The sequence below is a fragment of the Sorex fumeus genome, unplaced genomic scaffold (genome assembly GCF_029834395.1).
Source record: "Sorex fumeus unplaced genomic scaffold, SorFum_2.1 ptg000128l, whole genome shotgun sequence".
Lineage (NCBI taxonomy): Eukaryota > Metazoa > Chordata > Mammalia > Eulipotyphla > Soricidae > Sorex > Sorex fumeus.
In genome coordinates, this window is record NW_026606185.1 from 27,164,098 (window position 1) to 27,175,467 (window position 11,370).

An 11,370-nucleotide genomic window follows, 5' to 3' on the forward strand; every position below is an offset into this window, starting at 1 on the left:
ACTTTAGCTACTTTGGTGGTGGTGAAGGTTCAGTAACTGTGTATATTAAAACCTGAAGCACTAACACTCTAGTAACCATGCTACATAAACTGCAAAAAAATAAGTAAATAAAAATTAAATCAGAACTTGATTTTAGTATCATGGACTGCAAGTTGGACTTCCAATCTATAGAACTATTAGCGATATGGTTATGTTATAGTGTAGAGTTACTCCACATTTATGGTAACCTGTAGTTCACCAGGATTCTAAGGACCTACTTTCCAGGATTCCAGTGACCTAGACCCATGTTCTGATCTCAAGTGCCATTTATAATGGCACCCAGATTAAGACAATGGGTACACATTTCCTGACCTTTGCATGTATACCCCACACCACCCTACCTTTATACTTAATCATCATGATTTTGAAATTGTTTCAGGAGGTAGTTAGAAGCTTCAAGGCATAGTTGTACCCAAGCTTTAGGCATATTTGTAATAAAGTTCATCCTTTCTCAGTTAATAATTAACATACAGTTAGCTTCTGGTGAGGTGATTTACGATTTGTGTGATTATTTTAAATTACAGCTTGTATTGATTAATTGTTATTTCTAATTTTTGGCAGCATGGTTTATGCTAATTGGAAGGAACTCAATGCCTTTTTAAAAAGCATTATTTGAATAAAATTAAGTCTAGCTAATTTAATTGAGCCAGGGTCTTTTGAAAATGTGCTAGTCTTATATTGCCTGATGATAAAATTGATATTACAAAGGAAAGAACATTGCCAGTATTTTATCCAGGCTGTCACTGGTACTGGAATGATCACCATCATCAAAGTGTGCTGCACAGGAAGTTTTGCAGGTTCCCCAAGTGTGTATGTATGCAATGCATCGTGGTTCGACTATTCCTTCCTCCAATTTTCAAACCAGCAAATATATGTCCATGCAGCTCTCAAGGTGATCCCTGGAACCCAAGTGATCCCCCAAACCTAGCCTGAACCAGGCAGTTGTGCGGCATGAATTGCCTGCAATTACCACAGATCTGGGGAATGAAACCCCACGAGAGCCTTAGCCGCATCACTGACCTTCTAAGGCTTCATCTTTCCCATTAAGTACGTGTTATTCTGCCAAAGTCGGAAGCACTCAGGGTGTGTTCCTCCAGCAGGGTTAGTGACACAGGGCTGTTGGAAGACCACTGAGCTGGGAAGCCCTGGCCTGGCTCAGAAACTCTCTGTGCACCAGACATTTCTACAAATAGTTCCCAGTCAGTAGCTGTGCTCCAGGCTGAGGCTTCTGTGATGCTGTCGGAATTTTGCAATTGCATCTCTGAGCATGCAGTGAGTGGACAGCTGTCTGCAGGCTCATGCTGGCTGACAGTGGCTCTGCATTCGCAAACAGAAAGAGCTATTTTAGGGGAGCCCCCACCTAACCAAGGTGGCTTCGTCCCTCAATACAGTGAAAATAGATCTCTGGAAAATGTGGGCTCCAACGAGCTTGGATGATGACAAAGCAAATGTCTCAGCCATCCTATCCTTGTACCCCAATCAGTGGCAGGCTACAGAGACCTAGCACCTTTGCCCCTCAAACCTCTCACAAATCCCCGGTGACTGATTGAGCAAGGTGAGAAGCCAAGAGCCCCATAGTCTGAAATGCTCTGCCCCCCCCCCCCCCAACACACCAGTGAGGGTCAGAATGAGAAGTAGGCTGTATAGAACAGTGTGTGCTAAGGGGGGAGGAGAGAGAAAGGGAGGGGAGACAACTCCAGAAGTGGGAGCATTCAGGTAAAGTTCATCAGTGCTCCCTCTCTCTGTGTTTCAAAACTCCCAGGACCTGTAACCACCTCATCTTCTGTGGAGCCTAGGATTACTCTGGGTGATACTTGGTCCAGCAGAGCAGGCCTGCTGGATTCGGGCCCCTGGTGGTCTTGCTTTTCACTTCAGCTTTAATTCCTGTCCCAGTCGGCTTCTGCTGCTCCCCAGCTTCTCTCTGTGCCCCAATCTCTGCCTGCTGACAGTAGAGCACTGATGGGCAGATAAAGAAGAAAGGGCACCCAGCTGAGAGGCAAACCTCTCAGAGGAAAGACAGGGCCTCTGTCCCAGCAAACTGACCCTTGCCAGCCATATGGCTCCTACCGCAGGCCTACACAAGCACCCCTCTCCAGCTCATCCTCACCCCTTGGCAATGACTTTGCCCTTTCACCTCCCGGCAGGCTCTGCTGATGTCCCTCCCCGCGAGTGCCTTCCTGTCCACACTCCCCGAACTCTAAAGTCACACCCATTCATCTGCGTCCTCTCACCCTCTGCAAATCTTCCATGGATTGTCAAAAATAAAGCAGCCTTTCCTTCCGTTCACTTACTCTCCGATTTTCTTGGGGGGTGTGGGATGAGGCAGCATTTTTCAAGAATTACTCCTGACTCTGCTCAGGAATCATTCCTGGAGAGGTTGGGGGGATCACTTGGGTTCCAGGGATCATACTCAGGTGCAAGGTCAGTGCCCTACCCGCCATAGTACCTCTCCAAGTTCTTCAAATTCTTAGCACACATCCATGAGCTATCAAAGGCACTTCTCTCCCATCTCTCACTGGGGAAGAGTGAGGCCCTTGCAGCTCTCTGGGCAGGAGGGACATGTCTCTGATCAGACCTGGGCCTGGTCTCTCTCAGAAAAGAGCTGGACCACACCCGGCCAGCCTGTGGGTCTCCGTGCTGGTGACAGATCAAAAATAGGCACTCTCCTGGCTGCCTAAACACCCCACCCACACCCTGCTAGGAGCTGCTTACAAATGCTTTCTCTAATAACTTGTACCTTTCACCATCAGAACTCTGAAAAAAGTTATTTCATTTCAGAAGAATGGTCACATCCCTGAAACACACTGTTCAGAACTTTTAAGTACGACCATCAGGGCATGGGCCTGACCCTGGTTCGACCTGTGCATCGCAGAGCAGCACCTCTGGGTGTGGCCCCATGGTCAGGGCCACTACAGGATTCAAAAGCACCACATGTGCCCATGAGTTGTCAGAGTTAATAAATAAAGCAGCCTTTCCTTCCATTCACTTACTCTCCAATTTTCTTGGGAGGTGTGGGATGAGGGAGCAATTTTCCGGACTTACTCCTGACTCTGTGCTCAGGAATCTTTCCTGGAGAGGTTTGGGGATCACGTGGGTTCCAGGGATCAAACCTGGGTGCAAGGTGAACTCACCCTGCTGGGGTTGGCCTGGAGTGGCAGAACTGGGAAACCAACCCCCTAAAGCAACAGAGCTGACTTCGAAGTAAACATAAGTTTAAAGTAGGAGGTTTCTGTTCTAGAAAGTGAGAATTTGAGCAGAAATGGAGCAGAAGAACAAGGAAGAGCAAGAATATATAGACACCCTGGAGCTCTAGCTGTGCAGGACAGGTGAACCCACCAGCTAGGACCTTGGGGTCCCCCTGGAAAGGGCCTGGGAAACAAGAGTGGGGAGCAAGTGCACTTGCTTCCAGAAGTTTCTGCTTCCCCTTCTCCATCCCACAGGTCCTGCTTCCTCAGCTCCCAGCGCTCCCTGTTCTCTTCACACTCTGCTCTCCAGGAAAGAAAAATTTATCCTCATGGTTGTGAAATTATTGATCCCACTTCACTTGTTAAGTCAGCCAGGAGATCCATTTTAACAGAAGAGGCATAACTCATTCTTAGAAATAACGCTCAGACTGTCTCATTAAATGCAAAGAAATGAAAGAAGAGCGTTCTGAGCTGCTTAAGCCAGTGTTAAGTAGTGAATCTGCCTGTATCTCTTATGTGGAGAAAACAGATCAAAATAAAACAAAAACCAAAAGAACTCAAACACATTGCTTTACTTAGCAAGCTCTCACTGTTTACCAGCCGAATTAACTGCTTCTAGTTGGGGCTCCTATACCTGTCTGACATGTGCCATATTTTCGTAGGATGCTGGGATAAAAGCCAGGACCTCATACAGGCAAAATGCTTCTGCCGTGCAACATCCCTGGACCCTCATTTTATGCTTTCTATTCTCTCTACTTCCCATAGGGAGAGGAGACATACCAGCTCCAGCTCCCATGGTTCCTGATACAGCTCCAATCTTCACACAGAGCCAGATACTTCACTTGAGTGAAGGTAGGAATAACCGAAGAACCACAACAGTTTTTTCCTCTGGAAACACCTCTGAAGCAGAGAAAAAGGATACTGCTTACTTTTCCATCTAAGAGTCAATGTACCATTGTCAGACTCCTTGGGGAAAATCCAAAACCTACCACACAGCAGCTGCCCTGCTTCAGTTTCCTCCTCTCAAAAACAGAGATTACAGGGACTGAAGTGGGTTCTTGTGGTAGAGCAGAGGCCTTGCATGTGTGATGCTGCAAATTCTACCCCTGACAGGATATGGTCCCCTGAACATTACGGGCATGGCCCTACTGACTCCTGAGCACTGCCCAGTGTGGTCTCCAGAACTGGCAGCAACAATGTGGAGATAACATTAGTACTTTTCCCTTGAGTACAGTGAAGTGTGAAAGAGTCCATAATAGAGTCCCTAGAGTGGTCTCCACCAGGTAGGCTGAACCATGTGAGAATCGCTTATTAGTATTCTCATGTGATTTGATTTTTGGTACCTGTTGTGTCCCACGCAGCTTACTTGAACTTCAGTCGGAGAGAGGGAATGAGACCTGAAGACGGGGTGGGGAGAACTGTATGAAACATACGGTGACTCTATTCCAAAGCTCATTTTCTTTTATAGTATGTAGTGAATACTCCGTGGGAAAGCCAAGAGTTATAAGTTGAGCGAGCTATGTTATCTGTTATTCTGCTGTGCAGCTGCGTATGCGGGCAGTTCGTTGAACTCTCTCAGGAATGAGAATGTGGCTCCCAGCCTGGCCAAGGCGGATCAGGTGCAGCCTTCCCTTTGGCCCCCCTTAACAGGGTCAGCTGCCAGGGAATGGCGCTCCCACACGCCCAGTTTTTCCCCTGCTTATTCCCTTCTCAGGGAAAACAAGCAGGGGCTACCAAGGCCAGTCCCCTAACAGGTACCCATATAGCAGAAATTTGGTAAATAGTCAGGCTGAGCATCGGTTACAGTTGGACAAATGCAAAGCTCAAAATCCTATTTCCCCTGCATGCACACCACAGATGCCATGTGCATCTAATTTAATCCGTGGACTCTGAGTCCTGGGGCAGGCACGAAGGGGAGGAAGCTCACCAAAGAGAACCTTGAAACGCTGATTTCACTCCTAGTTTCCTCCTCTGCCCTGCATTGAAGACTGTGTTGGTTGTGTCATTCTCTGAAACAGAACACATAGTATTGGAATTTTCACCAGACTTTTTGTTTGTTTGTTTATTTTGGTTTTGTTTTGTTTTTGCCATACCCTATAGTTCTCAGGGCTTACTCGTAGCTCTGCACTCAGGGGTCACTCCCAGCGGGGCTTTAGGGACCATAGTGCCAGAGACCGAACCCAGGTTGGCTATATGCAAGGCAAGTGCCCTGCCCACTGAACTATCACTCCAGCACCTCACCAGATTCCTTTAAATAACTAACTCACATTTCTCATTTCTTTTAACTAGGAGCATTTGATCTTGAAGTAGGCAGAGTGAAAATTTAAATGTATTCATGCCTTTTAATTTGACTGGCCTTAATCTGAATTCTCAAGAAGTGAATATTCTCCAAAGAAATATTTGACTACCCTCAACCAAATGAAACTTGAACATTATATGGTTATTTGGCGTTTGAAAGTCACATCAGACTGTTTGGGGGCTTCTTCTGGCTCTGTGTGCCAGAGATTTAAGCTGGGGTTGGCAGGATGTAAGGCCTTACCCCTTGTACTATCTGTTAGACCCAGACTAGTTGACCCAGACTACTTGAATGTTAATGCTATTTACATTAGAGAAATGAGAGAAAGTAAAAAATATTCTGAAGGTGATGGAATCTATAGGAAATTGTCTTTAATTGTGTATTTCCAAAGCAAATAATGAGTTTCAGACAAATTTTTGAAAGCTAATAGAGTGTAAAATTTGTATGACATAACATTTCAGAGTAAGTTACGGTATAAGATAAATACTGATTTACGTAACAAAGAAAATATTTTTGAAAGCAAATTTCTCAGGTTTTTTCTGCTTTGGTTTTTGGGCTGCACACCACAGTGCTCAGGGTTTACTCCTCTGTACTCAGGAATCACCTCTGGCAGTTCTTAAAAGACCATGTTAGATGCTGGCGCAGTCCCATGTAAGGCAAATATCCTGCCTTACTATAGCTCTGGCCCTTTCAGCTTTTCTTATAATCTGAACTAAGTCTGAGATAAGGAAAAGCCCTGAATAACGATTGCAATGACTACATATAATCTTATGGAAGATTATGTAATCCCAGATATGCATACCATGGCAGAGCTCAGCAAGCTCCCTGTGGCATATTTGATATGCCAAAAACAGTAATAATAACAGGTATCATTCCCCTGACCTCGAGTCTCCAGTATAGCACCACTGGACGAGTAAGGAGAGGCTGCTAAAATCTCAGGGCTTGGACAAATGGAGACGTTACTGGTGCCCGCTTGAGTAACTCGATGAACAACAGAATGACAGTGATACAGTGAAGATATGGATACAAGATGTGAATGAAGTCCATTGTGTTTTGCATAAGCATACCTGATTGTTCCAACACTGCTTGTTAAAGACTTTCTTCCACTGCATCGCCTGGCATCTCTACCACCAGCATTTGCATTCTTTGTCAAAAATCAGCTTCACTTTCCTCCGCCCAAGCTGGGTGCTTCCTGGCATTCACGGATCAGCAGTGAGATGGCCATTTAGAGAGACTCTCCTTCAGGCCCTGTGAGATTTCCTCCTTGAGTAGCTTTGAAATCTCCAGGATGTGGTCTGAGAATCCAGCTGCTGTGGTCTCCTCCCACCCCCCCACCAATCCACCCAGTCCCCAGCCCAGACTTGCAGCCACTTCTCTTTTTCTCACAGTCTGCTGGTAGTTCTCTGTTTTGCCCGCTCTGTGCTGTGACCTGGAAACTCTCTAAGACAATCTTATACTCATATAGCCTGTTTCCGGTCCCTTGAAGGAAATTCTTTATTGCCTGATATCTAGCTGTATTTCACTTTACTTGACATATTTTATTTGTCCTCAGTGTGCAGCGATTCCATTTTGGTCAGAAACCCAAAAAAAATTTTTTTTTTGTTTTTGACACACCTGGCTGTACTCAGAGCGTAGTCCTGGTCCTGTGCTCAGGGATCATTATTGGCAAGGATCAGGGGTCTATACATGGTGCTGGGATCAAATGGGGTCAGCTGTAGGCAAGGCAAGTACCTTATCTGCTGTACTATCTCTCTGACCCAGAAACAAAATTCTTAACCATTTTGAGTCTCTGAACTTTAAACCCAAGTGGTTAGTTTTTCTAAGTCTCAGAGATGCTATTCTCCCAAAGTCACTCTATGATAATATTTAGGATTATTGTTTGACTGCTGTTTAGAATATCTCAGATGTAACGACTGTAATGGCATTTGTTATGGATGGTACTCAAAACAAACATGGGTAGTAGTCACGTTCATTGGTATAGTTCTCTAAGATACTAATAAAATGTTAACAATATTATTACGGAGTTGCCCTTAAGATCTCCCATGTAGGGCCTGGAGAGATAATATAGGGGATAAGGCACTTAGCTTGCATGCACCTGTCCAATCTCCACCACCCCATACCACTCTCCAAACCCTACCAGGAGTGATCCCTGAGCACAGGGCCAGGAGTAAGCCCTGATCACATCCGGGTGTGGCCCCAAATACAAAACTAAAAAAATGATTTCCCACTATAAATTAGGCATTCTGCTAAGCTGTGAATACAATAATAAGCATTACCCTTGAGCTGGTGTTCTGATGAGAGAGTATCTACAACTGGGAGGAAGCATGCACCTTTGCAAGAGAACAACTGGTCCTTGAGAGTTCCCAAACCAAGAGAGAAAGATGGGAGAGAGAGTGTGACTAGCAGAGAAAGACTCCATGTAAAGCAGCATCTGCAAATGGCAATATCCTTCTGTTGGTGGCAGGATTTGATGATGATTTTAATAATAAGTTATGTTTATTGAGCTGTCAAAAGATATCAGTCACCTCTTTTTGTTTCCTCATGTAATTCCCAGAACAATTCTATGAAGGGTAAGTGTTGTTATCTTCTTTATTATGGATACAAAGCAACCAAGTTCCAAGCCCAAGGCCATGCCTATTGCTCTGGTCCAAAGGCAAACTTGGCTAACCTCAGGCTTTGACCACATGGTCAGCTCTTTACTTTCTTTTTTGGTTCTATCATATTTGTTAGCAGAAGACAGTCTTTTTGAAAAAATGTGCCACATAATATGTAAAGTGCATACAAGTAATTTGTCCCCTGCTAGCTCTTTTTTTCTCTTAAAGGTTTCTGCTGACAATTCTCCTTGATGTTTCTTTCCTCTGTATTGAAAAAAAAAAGCTACTCTATCTTTTTTAAAAAATATTTAATTTATTTAATTGAATCACTGTGAGATAGCACAGCGGATAGGGCGTTTGCCTTACATGCAGCCGATCAGGGTTCGATTCCTCTGCCCCTCTTGGAGTGCCCGGCAAGCTACTGAGAGTATCTCGCCTGCATGGCAAAGCCTGGCAAGCTCTCTGTAATGTATTCAATACAATTTGTTGTGAGATGTTACTGGTGCCCGCTCGAGCAAAATCGATGAACAACGGGAGGACAGTGCTACAGTGCTACACTGTGAGATAAACCCTTACAAAGCTATTCATTATTAGTTTCAATCATACAGCATTCCAACACCCATCCCTCCACCAGTGCACATTTCCCAGATCATTGTCACCAGTTTCCCCTCCCATCAACCCTCATGCCACTTCCAGCCTGCCTCTATAGCAAAACACTTCTCTCTCTCTCTCTCTCTCTCTCTCTCTCTCTCTCTCTCTCTCTCTCTCTCTCTCTCCTCTAACTTTAACTGAGTAGTAGGTCCCCTCTACTTCTTCTCTAACTGTCTTGCTAAAATTACCAATGTTGTCTCTTTACATCAGTTTTTCCTTCTCAACCGTGCTCCTGCTCTAGGAAACACTAGTCTAAGCTTGAGAGAGTTAGGCCTTTCACAGACCTCTAGAATTTTTATTAAAGGCTTGAGTTTCCATCGAATAATATAAATTGTTTTAAAAACCTTTATTTCCTTACTTGAGCTTCAATGATGTGTGTATGTGTGTTAGCCTCACACATGTGAGATACTTACTCTACCACTGAGCCATATCCCTGACACTGATACATCAACTTTTTAATGTGCTTTATGGGAGTCACGCCCCATAGTGGTTTGGACTGGGGATGATCAGTCTTGTGATGCAGGCTGATGGCTTGGTGCTGGTGCCTGGGGCTGCCACGCTCAGACTCAGCAGTGTTTGGGGACCACCAAGATCACACTTAGCAGTATTTGGGAACCATAAGGACCACACCCAGCAGAGCTTAGAAGCCAAAAGAGCTAATGGTGCACAGATGTGGGACGGCAAGAGGGGAATATGCCACATCAGGGATGGAACTCAGGTTTTCTAACAGGTGCTCACCTCTTGAACTATCTTTCAATCTTTATGTGACAGCTCTTTATTAAGAGCAGTTATGAATAAAATAACAGAATATCATGTAACATGAAACTATTGTGTCTCTGGTGGGAACGGTGTATAGACAATAAGGAAATAATAAACTATAATGGCCAAATGAAAACTATGAACACCAATACTTAGAAGGGTCAGAGTTTATTTACATGCTTTAATACACTTATTTACATGCTTTAATACACTTGTGATTACATAGGCATATATAGAGTTAAAAGATGTGTCATGAAAGCCCACAGAACTGCTTTATGTGTAAGAGAACAATTAGAATGAACCAAGATTTTCATCCACTGATAAACTGTAGTATAATTGTACAATAAAACACAACTAAGTGACACCAAAAACTATAGCACTATCCTTCTGTTGTTCATCAATTTGCTCGAGTGGGCACCAATAGCACCTCCATTGTGAGACTTGTTGTTACTGTTTGTTTGTTATTTTTAATAGATTTTTATTAGTGAAATACCATGAGGTACAGTTGTAGCTTTACAAATTTTTGTGGTTGTAGATTTACAAATTTTTGTGCTTGGGTTTCAGTTATATAATAATCAAATACTTAGCCCTCCACCAGTGCCCATTCTCCACCACCCAGTATCCCAGTATCCCTCCCACCCCCCGTCACTCCCACCCTGCCTCTGTGGCACGGCATTGCCTTTTGTTCTCTCTCTCCGTTTGGGTGCTGTGGTTTGCAAAAGAGGCACTGAGTGGCAATCATGTTTGGTCTAAAGTCTACTTTCAGCATGCATCTCCCATCCAGGGAGGATCCTCCCAACACCCTTTATTTGGTCCTCCCTTCTCTATCTGAGCTGCCTTTTCTCCTAGCATGTGTAGCTGCCTCCATGCCATGGAGTAAACCTCCTGCTACTTAACTCTGCTATTCTTGGGTGTTAGTCTCCTATTTTGTTACTTTATGTTCCCCAGATGAATGCACTCTTCCTTTGTCTGTCCCTCTCTTTCTGACTCTTTCTGACTCATTTCATTTAGCATGAAATTTTCCATGTTGTTACTGTTCCATGTTGTTACTGTTCGAAGTATCGAATATACCACGGGGAGCTTGCCAGGCTCTGCCATGCAGGCAGGATACTCTTGGTAGCTTGCCAGGCTTTCTGAGACGATCAGAGAAATCCAACTGAGGTTGGCCTTGTGCAAGGCAAATGCCCTACCCACTGTGCTAGTGCTCCAGCCCAACACCAAAAGCAATAAACTATATCTATGCTCCAACTGCCATAAATCTCAACATGATCTTGTTGAGTCAAAGAAGTCAAGTGTACATATTACAATACTTCATTTATATGAAGTTCTTGAAAAGGAAAGCTACCTGGACTGGAGAAAAGGTTCAGTGATAAAGGGCTTGATTTGCTTGGGGCCAGCCATAACTCCATTCTCATGCAGCATATGGCCTCCTCAGGCATCGCCAAAGGTGATCCTAATCATACAGTCACAAGGTCCAAGCAGAGCTGGATGTAACTCCAAAACAAAACTCAAAAAAGTTTTAAAAAACAAAGAAAATGGAAACTAGCTTATAATGACAGAAGAGATAAGTTGTTGTGTGAGAAAGGATTGGGATGTGGAGGAGTAAGGAACAGGGATGACAAAGGAGTAGGATGAATCTTTGGGGGTTTGGGATATGATCACTGCCTTGATTTATTGTGAAATGAATTTGATGATATACAAATATGTCAAAACTTATCAGATAGGACATATTTCATATCTGTCACAAGTTTAATATCAGAATGCATCAGTAAAGTTTTTAAAAGATGAAGATAAAAAAAATATACCTAAATGATACTTTCAACCTTCAGTCCATGACCCTGGTAAA